Genomic DNA, 16,839 nt, shown 5'->3' with positions numbered 1-16,839 from the left:
ATCTGACAGCATTGCTTATGGACAAGTACCACCGACTATCTCCAATGCCTGTTCAAACCTCTCCAGGAACTTGTTTAGCAGGAAGAAGTGGGAGCAAGCCCTCTGCAGTGAATTACACTGTCTCTTCAAGGTCTGTGAGCTGGGCTAGTCTCTTAGAAGAAGCCTTAGGCCTAGTCCTTGATCACCTGTTAGTGTAAATTATCTGCAAAGTTAAAACAGAAGCGAGGGAGAAAAAAGCAAACTGGCATCTATGGTGGCTGGAATTTTGTATACACAATCTCATTAATCTTTTCAACAGCCCCTTGAGTGAGAGGTATGATTTCATTTTACATGCAAGAAAGGTGATGGCTCAGAGGGATTGTGGACCCTGCCCAGTGTCACAAGTAGGAAATGACAGAGGTGAGATTACATTTAGGTCTGCTCAGATGCCGCCCTTATTCCTTACGGCATCTGCTGCTACCATACCATGTGGCCTGTACTTGAAAATAAGCCACATCTTTCCTATCACATATTTTGCCTCTTCCAAATTTTAGCTTCCCACTATTGTTTCAGGTCGCTACTCTACAGTCAGCATTTAAGCAGATTGATCAAGCACTATTACCCACCTATCCAAGCTTAAAGGCTGCCATTAGTAATAATTCTGACATTTCTGAGGTCATTCCTTCTCCTCCCCTCAACATAGAGACACAGTCTGGCTCCACAATTCAAAATGAAAAAGCAAAATGGCAACAAATGTCAAGTGCAACAGTGATTCTTACAGACAAAGCACTAAGAGAGCAAAGCTATTAAAAATTTCATTCTACTTTGCTCTTCCATTTACTGGGCTATATCTTCTTTATGCTGCTGAAATCAGCAACATTGGAAACAATATCTATGACCACTACCTAGGACACAGACACTATCCTGTACATGAGAATCTAGCAGAGTGAGACCCACGAATAGCTTATTTAGTACTGGGGGTTGGTAGCAAAAAGTGAGTAAATCTTGTAGGATTTACTCTAATGAATATAGGGAAATATAGTAACATAAGAGCTCATTATCTCTGAAGCAATGTAAGCACACACACACGCATGCACACACACACACGCATATATGTATATATTTATTTGGTTTTGGTTAAAATGTTATTTATTTAATTTGGTTAAATGTAACTAGGCTACTTCCATGAAGTTTTTTTGTTTTGTTTTGTTTTGTTTTGTTTTTTAGTTGAAGTAAGAGTATAGAAAAAGTTATCTGGGTTACTAAGAATAGATAGGATGGCTGGTGCAGGAGCCCAGACAAGATGATGACAGCTTGGCCTAAGGTTGTGGTGGTCAAAGTAGAATAAAGTAGATACCTCTGTGTTACTCAGGAGATTAACAAGTGATAAGGCTTGGTTATGAACTGGGGTGAGTGGATACAGCAACTTCAACTGAATTATCCAGCTACCCACATTGGGATTGGTCAGGGAAATAACCCAACTCATGGAGAAGAAAGAAAAGCAGGGTAGGGCGATGGCCCACCTGGGTGTGACACAGGGCCAAGGGAACCCCCATATCCAGTTAAAGGAAGCAGTGAGTGATTGTGCGACCCTGGGAAACCACGCTTCTCCCACGGATCTTTGCAACCTGTGGATCAGGAGATCCCCTTATGAGCCCACACCACCAGGGCCTTGGGTCCGACACACAGAGCTATGTGGAGTCTTGGCAGAGAAGCTGCTCAGGCATGCACTGAGACCCAGGAGCTTTACATACTCCAGTCTTGGGATCCCCAACAAAGTTGTCTGCAGCCCAGGCAATGCATGGTGTCCGTACATGCCCCTAGGAAAGGGGCTGAACCCAAGAAGCCAAGAAGCATTGGTCTGTGGGTCCCACTTCCATGGCACCTCACAAGACAAGACCCACTGGCTTGGAATTCCAGCCAGCCTGCAGTAAAAGGGTGCCTGCCTGAGAAGAAATGGGGCCCTGAGGGGAGGGGCAGGCTGCCATCTCTGCTGTTTGGTTGACTCAGCTGTTCCAGCCTGTGGACTTTGAAGAGTCCAAATGGTCTGGATGAGGAAGAGTTTCCCCAGTGCAGCATAGCTGCTTTGCCAGAATGTGGCCAGATTGCTTCTGTAAGCTGGACCTCAAACCATTCCCCCTCATTGGGTGAGACCTCCCAGCTGGGCCTCCAGCTACCTCAACCTGCACATACGGTATGAACAGAGTTCTGATCTCTCCCTGGGATGGAGTGCCCTGGGGGTGGGGCATGTCACTACCTTGGCTGTTCAAGCATCTTAGCCAGTCCAGCTTGTGGGCTTTGGGGTGCTCAATCTGATCGGAGGCTGAAGAGATCCCCAACACGCATGCTGCTCTATCAAAAAGCAGCCAGACTGCTTCTTTAAGCAGGTACTAGATCACATTTTTTCTGACTGGGTGAGACCTCCCAAACAAGGTCTTCAGGTACCTCTTACAACTGCATTTGGCCTGGAAACAGGTCCGTACCCCCTGGGATGGAGCTTCCAGAGGAAGGGGCAGGCTGCCATCTTTGCTATTTCGCAGACTTCGCTGGTGATACCTCCAGGTACAGGAAACACGGAGGTAACTAGGGTCTGGAGCAGACTCCCAGCAAACCACAGCAGCACTATGCAACAGCCATCAGACTGTTCAAAGAAAAACAACAAGAACAAAAAAAAAACACAGAAAACAACAACAACAACAAGAAAAAATCCCTGTGAGAACCCCATCCAAAGGTTGGCAACCTCAAAGATCAAAGGTAGATAAGCCCACAAAGATGAGAAAGAATCAACTCAAAAATGTCAAAAACTCAAAAAACCAGAGTGCCCCCTTTCTTCTACATGACTACAGTGCTTCTGCAGCAAGGGCTTAAAACAGGGCTAAGGCTGAGATGCTGAAATGACAGAAGTAGGCTTCAGAATGTGGATAAAAATGAACTTCGCTGAGCTAAAGGAATATATGTTTTAACCCAACACAAAGAATCTAAAAATCATAATAAAACAATGCAGAAGCTGAGAGCCAAAATAGCAAGTTTAGAGAGGAACATGATAGAACTGAAAAACACAGTACAAGAACTTCACAATGCAATCACAAGTATTAATAGCAGAATAGATCAAGTGGAAGAAAGAATTTCAGAGCTTGAAGACTGTCTTTCTGAAATAAGACTGGCAGAAAAGAATAGATAAAAAAGAATGTAAAGGAATGAACAAAACCTCCAAGAACTATGGGATTATGTAAAGAGATCAAATCTATGACTGATTGGGGTACGTGAAAGAGACGGGGAGAATGGAACCAATTTGGAAAACATACTTCAGGATATCATCCAGGAGAACTTCCTCAACCTGGCAACACAGGCCAACACTCAAATTCAGGAAATGCAGAGAACTTCAGTAAGATACTCCATGAAAAAATTATCCCCAAGATACATAATCATCAGATCTCTAAGGTTGAAATGAAACAAATAATGTTAAGGGCAGCAAATAATGTTAAGAGAAAGGCAAGGTCACCTACAAAGGGAAGCCCATGAGAATAACAGTGATCCTCTCAGAAGAAACTCTACAGCCAGAAGAGATTGGGGCCCTATATTCAACATTCTTAAAAGAAAGAATTTCTGGTCCAAGTTGGTCACTTCCCTACACCAAAGTGAGAAGTAGCCAACATGTAAAGGTGGGAGTCATATTACAAAACTGAGGCCGATGAAGAAGCAAAGAAGAACAAGAAGAGAACCTTGAAGCAAGTGGAGACTATAAGTATTCAGGAAGAGATAGTTTGGTTTCTTTTGTTGATGCCTCCAGGGCTATGTTTGAATCTCAGAGTAAAGATGAGTTGACTCCCTTTGACATGAGCATCTAGTGTATCCAAAGTGTGTACATCAGTAAGATCATAAGCAGTGATTGAGATCTCTTGGGAGTGGTGCTCTATAGTGCAGAGAAAGACAAAGATTCAGTGAAATATTTACATCTTACAGGAGTTGGATAAGCCAGGTGCAAAATAAATTCTAGAGCTTGACCAGTTTAAGGGGCAGCAGGAACAAAAACGTTTCCAAGACCTGATGGGCCACAGATCTGACGACTCACTCAGTGAAGTGCTGTGTGTCTGTGCCAACCTCTTTAGTGATGTCCAGTTCATGTGAGTCATAACAAGATCATGCTGTTCACCAATGAAGACAACCCCATGGCAATGACAGTGCCTAAGCCAGCTGGGCCAGGACCAAAGCTGGTGATCTCTGAGATACAGGTATCTTCCTTGACTTGATGAACCTGAAGAAACCTGGGGGCTTTGACATATCCTTATTCTATAGAGATATCACCAGCATAGCAGAGGATGAGGACCTCAGGGTTCACTTTGAGGAATCCAGCAAACTAGAAGGTTCACTCCAAGGAGACCAGGAAGCAAGCACTAAGCAGGTTAAAGCTGAAGCTCATCAAAGATATAGTGATCTCTGGGCATTTATAATCTGGTCCAGAGGGCTCTCAAGCCTTCTCCAATAAAGCTCTATTGGGAAACAAATGAACCAGTGAAAACCAAGACCCAGACATTTAATACAAATATAGGAAGTTTGTTTCTGCCTAGTGATACCAAGAGGTCTGAGATCTATGGGAGTCTCAGATTATAATGGAGAAAGGGGAAACAGAAGAGTTAAAACAGTTTGATGATCCAGGTTTGATGCTCATGGGTTGCAAGCCCTTGGTAATGCTGAAGAAGCACCATCATCTGAGGCCCTCCCTGTTCATGTGCCCTGAGGAGTTGCTGGTGATTGGGAGCTCAACCCTGTTTAGTGCTCTGCACATAAAGTGTCTGGACAAGGAGGTTGTAGCATCACGCAGATACACACCCCGCAGGAACATCTCTCTTTATTTTGTGGCTTTGGTGCCACAGGAAGAGGAGTTGGATGACCAGAAAATTCTGGTGACTCCTCCAGGATTCCAGCTTGTCTTTTTACTCTTTGCTGACGATAAAAGGAAGATGCCCTTTACTGAAAGTCATGGCAACTCCAGAGCAGGTGGACAAGATGAAGGCTATCGTTCAGAAGCTCTGCTTCACATGCAGAAGTGACAGCTTTGAGAACCCTGGGCTGCAGCAGCACTTCAGGAACCTGGAGGCCTTGGCCTTGGATTTGATGGAGACTGAACAAGCCGTGGACCTGACATTGCCCAAGGTTGAAGCAATGAATAAAAGATTGGACTCCCTGGTGGTTGAGTTTAAGGAGCTTGTTTACCCACCAGATTACAATCCTGAAGGGAAATTTACCAAGAGAAAACACAATAATGAAGATTTTGGAAGCAAAAGATCCAAGATGAATTATTCAGAAGAGGAGCTGAAGGCCAATATCAGCAAGGGCATGCTGGGCAATTTCACCGTGCCCATGCTGAAAGAGGCATATGGGCTGAAGAAGCAGGAGCTGCTGGAAGTTCTCTCTGAGCACTTCCAGGCCTGACCAGAGGCTGTGTGACCAGCTTCCCTTCCACACTGTGGCTAGGCTGGCTGGCCTTTTTCCCAGCCAGTTAAAATGTGTTTCTTCTGAGCTAGAAAGAGTCTGCCCAATAGAAGTTGAGGGATTTTACATTTTTGAGGCTTTCTGTTGCCACGGTGAAGGTGTTGTCCTCCCACTTTGCTGTTCCTTACTTTATTTTAAATAAAGAGCCCTAAGTTTGTACTGAACACAAACAAACAAACAAAAAAACAAAAAAGAAAAATAAAAAAAAGAAAATAATTTCCAGCCCAGAATTTCATATCCAGACAAACTAAGCATTATAAGCGAAGGAGCAATAAGATCCTTTTCAGACAGGCAAATGCTTAGGCAGGCAAATGCTGTCTCAATGAACTGCCTAATAATGTCAGTGGGATGTTAAACCTCTGCCTTACAGGAGCGTATGAAGGAAGCACTAAATATGGAAAGGAAAAATCGTTACCAGCCATTACAAAAACACACGGAAGTGCACAGACTAGTGACACTATGAAGTAACCACATAAACTAGTCTGCAAAAATAATCAGCTAGCATCATGATGACAGGATCAAATCCACACGTAACAATACTAACCTTAAATGTAAATGAGCTACATGCCCCAATTAAAAGACACAGAATGGCAAACCAGATAAAGAATCAAGATCCATCTGTATGCTGTCTTCAAGAGAGCTATCTAACATGCAAAGACACACAGAGGCTCAAAATGAAGGGATAGAGGAAAATTTACTGAGCAAATGGAGAACAGAAGAAAGCAAGAGTTGCAATCCAAGTTTCTGATAAGATAGAGTTTAAACTAACAAAGATCAAAAGGACAGAAAAGGGCATTACATAATGGCAAAGGTTTCAATTCAATAAGAAGTGCCAACTATCTTAAATATATATGCACCCAATACAGGGGCACCCAGATGCATAAAGCAAGTTCTTACAGACTTTAACAGAGACTTAGACTCCCACACAATAATAGTGAGAGATTTTAACACCTCACTGACAATATTAGGCAGATCATTGAGGCAGAACATTAACAAAGATATTCAGGGCCTGAACTCAGCTCTGGATCAAGTTGACCTGATAGATAACTACAGAACTCTCCACCCCAAAACAACAGAATACATATTCTTCTCATTACCACATGGAACTTACTCTAAAATTGATCACATAATCAGAAGTAAAACACTCCTCAGCAAACGCAAAAGAGCTGAAACCCTAACAAACCATCTCTTGGACCACAGCACAATCAAATTAGAACTCAAAATTAAGAAATTCACAGAAAACCATACAACTACACTGAAACTGAACAACCTGCTCCTGGATGACTTTTGGGTAAATAATGAAATCATTGCAGAAATCAAGAAGTTCTTTGAAACTAATGAGAGCAAAGATACAATGTACCAGCATGTGTGGGATGAAGATAAAGCAGTGTCAAGAGAGAAATTTACAGCACTAAATACCCACATCAAAAAGCTAGAAAGATCTCGAGTTAACAACTTAACATCACAGTTAAAAGAACCAGAGAACCAAGAGCACACAAACCTGAAAGCTAGAAAAAATAACCAACATCACAGCTGAATTGAAGGAGACAGAGACATGAAAAACCCTTCAAAAATCAACGAATCCAGGAGCTGCTTTTCCTGGAGAAAATTAACAAAATAGATAGACTGATAGCTAAACTAATAAATAAAACATAGAGAAGATTCAAATAAACACAATTGAAATGATAAGGGGGACATTACCACTGACCCCACAGACATACAAACAACCATCAGAGAATACTGTAAACACCTTTATACACATAAGTTAGAAAATCAAGAAGAAATGGATACATTCTAAATGGGCTAAGTGCTCCAGTTAAAAGACACAGACTGGCAAATTGGATAAAGAGTCAAGATCCATCAGTGTGCTGTAATCAGGAAACCCATCTCACGTGCAGAGACACACATAGGCTCAAAATAAAGGGATGGAGGAAGATCTATCAAGCAAATGGAAAACAAAAGAAGGCAGAGTTGCAATCTTAGTCTCTGATAAAACAGACTTTAAACCAACAAAGATCAAAAGAGACAAAGAAGGCCATTACATAATGCTAAAGGGATCAATTCAACAAGCAGAGCTAACTATCCTAAATATATAGGCACCCAATACAGGAGCACGCAGATTCATAAAGCAAGTCCTTAGAGACCTAGAAAGAGACTTAGACTCCCATACAATAATAATGGGAGAATTTGTCACCCCACCGTCAACATTAGACAGATCAATAAAACAGAAAGTTAACAAGTATATTCAGGACTTGAACTCAGCTCTGCACCAAGTGGACCTAATAGGCATCTACAGAACTCTCCACCTCAAATCAACAGAATATACATTCTTCTCAGCACCACACCACACTTATTGCAAAATTGACCACATAGTTGGAAGTTAAGCACTGCTCAGCAAATGTAAAAGAACAGAAATGATAACAAACTGTCTCTCAGACCACAGTGCAATCAAACTAGAACTCAGGATTAAGAAACTCACTCAAAACTGCTCAACTACATGGAAACTGAACAACCTGCTCTGGAATGACTACTAGGTCCATAACGAAATGAAGGCAGAAATAAAGATGTTCTTTGAAACCAATGAGAACAAAGACACAACATACCAGAATCTCTGAGACACATTCAAAGCAGTGTGTAGAGGGAAATTTATAGCACTAAATGCCCACAAGAGAAAGCAGGAAAGATCTAAAATTGACACCCTAACATCACAGTTAAAAGAACTAGAGAAGCAAGAGCAAACACATTCAAAAGCTAGCAGAAGGCAAGAAATAACTAAGATCAGAGCAGAAATGAAGGAAATAGAGACATAAAAAACCCTTCAAAAAATAAATGAATCCAGGAGCTGGTTTTTTGAAAAGATCAACAAAATTGATAGCCCGCTAGCAAGACTAATAAAGAAGAAAAGAGAGAAGAATCAAATAGACTCAATAAAAAATGATAAAGGGGATATCACCACCGATCCCACAGAAATATAAACTACCATCAGAGAATACTATAAACACCTCTATGCAAATAAACTAGAAAATCTAGAAGAAATGGATAAATTCCTCGACACATACACCCTCCCAAGACTAAACCAGGAAGAAGATGAATCTCTGAATAGACCAATAACAGGCTATGAAACTGAGGCAATAATTAATAGCTTACCAACCAAAAAAAGTCCAGGACCAGATGGATTCACAGCCGAATTCTACCAGAGGTAGAAGGAGGAGCTGGTACCATTTCTTCTGAAACTATTCCAATCAACAGAAAAAGAGGGAATCCTCCCTAACTCATTTTATGAGGCCAGCATCATCCTGATACCAAAGCCTGGCAGAGACACAACAAAAAAAGAGAATTTTAGACCAATATCCCTGATGAACATTGCTGCAAAAATCCTCAATAAAATACTGGCAAACCGAATCCAGCAGCACATCAAAAAGCTTATCCACCATGATCAAGTGGGCTTCATCCTTGGGATGCAAGGCTGGTTCAACATATGCAAATCAATAAACGTAATCCAGCATATAAACAGAACCAATGAAAAAACCTTATGATTATCTCAATAGATGCAGAAAAGACCTTTGACAAAATTCAAAAACCTTCATGCTAAAAACTCTCAATAAATTAGGTATTGATGGGATGTATCTCAAAATAATAAGAGCTATCTATGACAAACCCACAGCCAATATCATACTGAATGGGCAAAAGCTGGAAGCATTCCCTTTGAAAACCGGCACAAGACAGGGATGCCCTCTCTCACCACTCCTATTCAAAATAGTGTTGGAAGTTCTGGCCAGGGCAATCAGGCAGGAGAAGGAAATAAAGGGTATTCAGTTAGGAAAAGAGGAAGTCAAATTGTCCCTGTTTGCAGAGGACATGATTGTATATCGAGAAAACCCCATCGCCTCAGCCCAAAATCTCCTTAAGCTAATAAGCAACTTCAGCAAAGTCTCAGGATACAAAATCAATGTGCAAAAATCACAAGCATTCTTATACACCAATAACAGACAAACAGAGAGCCAAATCATGAGTGAACTCCCATTCACAATTGCTTCAAAGAGAATAAAATACCTAGGAATCCAACTTACAAGGGATGTGAAGGACCTCTTCAAGGAGAACTACAAACCACTGCTCAATGAAATAAAAGAGGATACAAACAAATGGAAGAACATTCCATGCTCATGGGTAGGAAGAATCAATACTGTGAAAATGGCCATACTGCCCAAGGTAATTTATAGATTCAATGCCATCCCCATCAAGCTACCAATGACTTTCCTCACAGAATTGGAAAAAACTACTTTAAAGTTCATATGGAACCAAAAAAGAGCCCACATAGCCAAGACAATGCTAAGCCAAAAGAACAAAGCTGGAGGCATCACGCTACCTGACTTCAAACTATACTACAAGGCTACAGTAACCAAAACAGCATGATACTGGTACCAAAACAGAGATATAGACCAATGGAACAGAACAGACACCTCAGAAATAATGCCACATATCTACAACCATCTGATATTTGACAAACCTGACAAAAACAAGAAATGGGGAGATGATTCCCTATTTAATAAATGGTGCTGGGAAAACTGGCTAGCCATATGTAGAAAGCTGAAACTGGATCCCTTCCTTACACCTTATACAAAAATTAATTCAAGATGGATTAGAGACTTAAATCTTAGACTTAAAACCATAAAAACCCTAGAAGAAAACCTAGGCAATACCTTTCAGGACATAGGCATGGGCAAGGACTTCATGTCTAAAACACCAAAAGCAATGGCAACAAAAGCCAAAATTGACAAGTGGGATCTAATTAAACTAAAGAGCTTCTGCACAGCAAAAGAAACTACCATCAGAGTGAACAGGCAACCTACAGAATGGGAGAAAATTTTTGCAATCTACTCATTTGACAAAGGGCTAATATGCAGAACCTACAATGAACTCCAACAAGTTTACAAGAAAAAAACAAACAACCGCATCAACAAGTGGGTCAAGGATATGAACAGACACTTCTCAAAAGAAGACATTTATGCAGCCAAAAGACACATGAAAAAATGCTCATCATCACTAGCCATCAGAGAAATGCAAAGCAAAACCACAATGAGATAGCATCTCACACCAGTTAGAATGGCAATCATTAAAAAGTCAGGAAACAACAGGTACTGGAGAGGATGTGGAGAAACACGAACACTTTTACACTGTTGGTGGGACTGTAAACTAGTTCAACCATTTTGGAAGTCAGTGTGGCGATTCCTCAGGGATCTAGAACTAGAAATACCATTTGACCCAGCCATCCCATTACTGGGTATATACCCAAAGGATTATAAATCATGCTACTATAAAGACACATGCACACATATGTTTACTGTGGCACTACTCACAATAGCAAAGACTTGGAACCAAGCCAAATGTCGAACAATGATAGACTGGATTAAGAAAATGTGGCAGATATACACCATGGAATACTATGCAGCCATAAAAAATGATGAGTTCATGTTGTTTGTAGGGACATGCATGATGCTGGAAACCATCATTCTCAGCAAACTATCGGAAGGACAAAAAACCAAACACTGCATGTTCTCACTCATAGGTGGGAAGTGAACAATGAGAACCCATGGACACAGGAAGGGGAACATCACACACTCGGACCTGTTGTGGGGTGAGGGGAGGGGAGAGGGATAGCATTAGGAGATATACCTAATGTTAAATGATGAGTTAATGGGTGCAGCACACCAACATGGCACATGTATACATATGTAACCAACCTGCACGTTGTGCACATGTACCCTAAAACTGAAAGTATAATAATAAAAAAATTTTTCCATAAAAAAAGAGGAAATGGATACATTCCTGGCACATATGCCCTCCCAAGACTGAATCAGGAAGAAATTGAATCCCTGAGTAGACCAATAGAGAGTTCTGAAATTGAGACAGTAATAAATAAACTACCAACCAAAAAAAAAAATTAAAAAAAAGCCCAGGACCAGATGGATTCACATCTGAATTCTAGCAGAGGTACAGAAAATAGCTGGTACCATTCCGACTGAAACTATTCCAAAAAATTGAAAAGGAGGGACTCCTCCCTAACTTATTCTATGAGGCCAGCATTATCCTGATACCAAAACCTGGCAGAGATATGACAAAAAAGGAAAACTTTAGGCCATATCCTGGATGAACATCGATGCAAAAATCCTCAACAAAACACAGGCAAACTGAATCCAGTAGCACATCAAAAAGCTTATCCACAACAATCAAGTTGGCTTCATCTCTGAGATGCAAGCTGGTTCAACATCCACAAAACAATAAATGTAATTCATCACATAAACAGAACTAAGGACAAAAACCACATGATTATCTCAAATAGATGCAGAAAAGGCCTTTGATAAAATTTAACATCCCTTCATATTGAAAACTCTCAATAAACTAGATATTGAAGGTACATACCTCAAAATAATAAGAGCCATATATGACAAACCCATAGTCCATAGTGAATGGGCAAAACCTGGAAGCATTCCCCTTGAAAACTGGCACAAGTCAAGTTTGCCCTCTCTCACCACTACTATTCAACATAGTATTGGAAGTTCTGGCCCAAGCAATCAGGCAAGAGAAAGAAATAAAGAGGATTCAAAAAGGAAGAGAGGAAGTCAAACTATCCGTTTGCAGGTGACATGATCCTATGTCTAGAATATCCCATCGTCTCGGCCAAAAAGCTTCTTAAGCTGATAAGCAACTTCAGCAAAGTCACAGGATACAAAATCAACGAGCAAAAATTGCTAGCATTCCTATACACCAACAACAGTCAAGCTGAGAGCCAAATCACAAATGAACTCCCATTCACAATTGCCACAAAAAGAATAAAATACCTAGGAAAACAGCTAACAAGAGAAATGAAGGATATTTTTAAGAAGAACTACAAACCATTGAAAAGAAATCAGAGACGACACAAATAAATGGAAAAACATTCCATGGTCGTGGATAGAATCAATATCGCAAAAATGGCCATACTGCCCAAAGCAATTTATAGATTCAATGCTACTCCCATTAAACTACCATTGACATACTTCACAGAATCAGAAAAACTATTTTAAAATTCATAGAACCAGAAAAGAGCCAAAATAACCAAGGCAATCCTAAGCAGAAAGAACAAAGCTGGAGGCATCATGTTACCCAACTTCAAACTATACTAAAGGCTACAGTAACCAACGTGGCATTGTACTAGTACAAGAGCAGACACATAGACCAATGGAATACAATAGAGAACCCAGAAATAAGGCCACACACCTACAACTATCTGATCTTTGACAAACCCGACAAAAACAAGCAATGGGGAAAAGATTCCCTATATGATAAATGATGCTGGGAGAATTGGTTAGCCATATGCAGAAAATTAAAACTGGATCCTTTCCTTACATTGTATACAAAAGTCAACTCAAGATGCATTAAAGACTTAAATGTAAACCCCAAAACTATAAAAACCGTAGAAGAAAACCTAAGCAATGCCATTCAGGACATAAGCACGGGCAAAGTTTCATGACCAAGATGCTAGAAGCAATTGCAAAAAAAGCAAAACTTGACACATGGGGTCTAATTAAACTAAACAGCTTCTGCACAGCAAAACATACCATCAACAGAGCAAATACAACCTACAGAGTGGGAGACAGTTTTTTGCACTCTAACTATCTGACAAAGGTCTAATATCCAGCTTCTATAAAGAACTTAAATTTATAAGAGAAAACCAAACAACCCCATTAAAAAGTGGGCAAAGAACATGAACAGAGACTTCTCAAAGGAAGACATACATGTGGCCAACAATCATATGAAAAAGAGCTCAATATCACTGATGATTAGAGAAATGCAAATCAAAACCGCAATGAAATACCATCTAATGTCAGTCATAATGGCTATTACTAAAAAGTCAAAAAACAAATGCTGGCGAGGTTGTGAAGAAAAAGGAACACTTTTACACGGTTAGTGGGAGTGTAAATTAGTTCAACCATTGTGGAAGACAGTGTGGTGATTTTACAAAGACCTAGCAGCAGAAATACCATTTGGCCCAGCAATCTCATTACTGGATATATACCTAAAGGAATATAAACTATTCTGTTATAAAGATACATGCATGTGTGTGTTCATTGCAGCACCATTCACAACGGCAAAGACATGGAATCAACCTAAATGCCTGAGATGGTTTTTGTGTTGCCACCCAAATCTCACCTTGAATTGTAATAATCCCCACATGTCAAGGGCAGGGACAGATGGAGATAATTGAATCACGGGGGCAGTTTCTGCCATACTGTTTTCATGGTAGTGAATAAGTCTCACAAGATTTTATGGTTTTATATATGGGAGTTACCCTGCACAAGCTCTCTTGCCTGCCACCGTGTAAGATATGACTTTGCTCCTCATTCACCTTCCACCATGATTGTGAGGCCTCCCCAGCCATGTGGAACTGTGAGTCAATTAAACCTCTTTCCTTTATAAATTACCCAGCCTTGGGTCTTTATTCACAGCATGAGAACAGATTAATACAATGTCTACCAAAGATAGACTGAATAAAGAAGATGTGGTAAATGTATACCACAGAATAATATGCAGCCTTAAAAAAGAATGAGATCATGTTCTTTGCATGAACATGGATGGAGCTGGAGGTCATTATCCTTAGCAAACTAATGCAGGAACCGAAAACCAAATACCACATGTTCTGACTTATAAGTGGGAGCTGAATAATGAGAACACATGGTCACGAAGGGGAGAATAACATACATGGGACCTGTTGGAGGGTGGGAGATGACAGGAAGGAGAACATCAGGAAGAATAGCTAATAGATGCTGTGCCTAATACCTGGGTGATGAAATAATCTGTACAGTAAACCATCATGGCACATGTTTACCTATGTAACAAACCTGCACATCCTGCACATGTACCCCTGAACTTAAAATAAAAGTTGGAAATAAAAAAAATCAACTGGAAAAAGAAGATTCTGTTATTTAAAAGGGAACTAAACTTTCTTTTAACTTTGAAAAAAGAAAATTCTTCTGTCAAAGCTCTTTTAGTTCATGCCTCTCTGTTGCACATTCATCATTTACTGGACTGAAAACACATGGGCTTTCTTTCCTGCCCTCTACATGTTACGTTAGTGTTTTTCTAATCTTTATTCCTCTCTGATAGCTGTGTGATCATAGATGAATTTTTAAGAATTCAAGTTCAAATTGAGACTTTTCTATCTTATGGATAGCAATTAAGTTTTAGAAATTTGACATTCTGAATTCACTCTATATCTTCTAAAAAGACTGGGGTCTCTGGTTAGTTCTGTGTAGCTAGAATCACAAAGCAGGTTTGTTTTTATTAAGTAAATCAATAGAATACAGAAAGCAGGGTGAATGTTGTATTTAGTAAAATTACGTTGAATCTGCTAGCAATTTGGGTGTGTGGTGAACAAAAAGGATTGGTCAGAACAAAGCCTGTCTTTTCCCTAGGCCACTCATTTTTTTCTTTTCCGAATACACTGTTCAGTCCTTGCTTAAATAATGCCAGTTTCCTCTAGCTCCCAGTCCTGCCTGCCAGAATTTTGTGCCTGGTCAGCAGTCTGCATGTCTGTATGGCCTATTATGTGAATGTCTGTTTAAAATTCTCTTTTCTCTGATTTTATTTCACATCTTCTGGGATAACTGTGATAAGCCAAAGTAATAAATGTGTAAGCTACATCAGTTATTTAGAGTTTTCAATCCTGATCCAATCCTCTTTCGTCATTCACTGTGGGTACTATATTTGCTCTGTTCCAGTTCACCACTGCTCCTGGACAGGACTCATATTCAGGTCCTGTGGGATGGTGGCGACAAGTGAGCTAAAGAAGTCCTTAGTCTCTTTTGTTAAACTTCTTGTTTGGGGAAGGACCGATGAGAGTTGGGGGAAGAATCTTTGATAAATACAAGGCAAGGAGCCAACTCTATTAGGTACTATATATATATATATAATCTACTATCCAGCAGGTCAATGAATCTACATTATGAAAAAGAAGATTTATAAAACACAGAGCCAATGTAGGAGCAAGAGAACTGGAAATAGGAAAGCATTGAAAGCATCCCTAACTTTGGACATCTACCTTTATATTAACCCTAAAAAAATCCAACACATGATCTAATATTCCTTTTTTTTATTTCTAGTGATGTCCAAATATGTTCTAGGTCTGGGCAGTGGTTCTTTGATGATTTACGATTGCATACAATATACTTGGTAGGAAAAACGGGCATTATTTCATCTAAACTTCCTTTCAAATGTGAAGCAGGAAGGTGAGTGAACGGGAGGGCGCAGAGCACTAGGGGCCCCTTCGTAGACAGTATTTCCTTGTTGGGTAATGGGAGTATGATTCATGTTGGTGATGCTGTGGTTAATCGACTGCCCAGGCTCAATATTTCTGCCCCCAATAGTCCTGGCAGTGCATTTATGGGAGCCCAAATGGGGACAGCCACCAAAATGAGACAATCTCCTTTGACCAGGAATTCTTTCTCATTCTTGTCTTTTGCCTTAATCTTTTTTCATCTGGACTTCAGGCAGATCACATTAAATTCTAATGTACAGCATTTTGTATCAAAGCAACTAACATAGAACAACAAAACAAAGTGTTCCCATTAAGGCTCAACTATCAATATCTGATAACGTTGAAGTAAAAGACAATTAAAATTTTATCTTGTGAGGCAATGGAGTGAGGACCCACTCTATTCTTGGGTAAAAAATAACATTTTTCTTTTACTCTGACTTCACATTTTCTTGTAAGTGATAACCTACAGCTTAATAAAGACTCCTAAATATAAGCAGTTAATCTGAAATTTTCTGAAGGAATCTGAAATCCCTACCATATGTGGAAATAAATTGTCCTTTTTGGTTGGACATGTGTACACAAGATATCTAGGGAGTTATTTTATTCTGTGGATACTTTCACTTTTTATCCGGTTTAACCTTCAGTAACTCTGGAGAGTTCCCCATTATGCTGTCTGTAAATAATGGAATCCTAAAATATTTAAATAGCTTGAGGCAAAAATGCAAATATGTTAAGTTGCCAAAAAATATTTAAGGCCAAATTTGCCCTGTTCCATCAACCAGGCCAATAATCTGCATGTTTGTGGCATTTAAGTTCTTGGTTTAGCTTTTGCATTGGCAACTACTGTTACTACAGTATTAATTTGTCATGCAAATAACCTTTAATAATGAAGGTGCGAGTGCCTCAAGTCACTTCTTAGTTATCGGATTTAGGATTCTTAGTATAAAGTTTTGGACTCCTACTGACAAATGGGCTAGTTCTCAAACTTTTTACTTCTTGCATGGCATTTCATTTGTGCAGAAAGGTTATACATTGGTACATACACCAGCAAAGGAGAGGAGTGAGGTTGCAGT

At 40.0% G+C, this 16,839-nt stretch overlaps 1 protein-coding gene and 1 pseudogene across 3 annotated transcripts in view; one reads left to right on the top strand and one right to left on the bottom strand.

The window, feature by feature from the left end:
• Nucleotides 1–16,839, bottom strand: part of NKAIN3 (sodium/potassium transporting ATPase interacting 3) — a 739,500-nt gene that overhangs the window by 129,995 nt on the left and 592,666 nt on the right. The gene's annotated exons all lie outside the window — the stretch shown is intronic.
• Nucleotides 3,634–6,125, top strand: LOC103783808 (X-ray repair cross-complementing protein 6-like; annotated as a pseudogene).

This window comes from Pan paniscus, chromosome 7 (assembly GCF_029289425.2).
Source record: "Pan paniscus chromosome 7, NHGRI_mPanPan1-v2.0_pri, whole genome shotgun sequence".
NCBI classification, from domain to species: Eukaryota; Metazoa; Chordata; class Mammalia; order Primates; family Hominidae; genus Pan; species Pan paniscus.
This window is presented reverse-complemented; position numbering and strand designations above follow the sequence as displayed.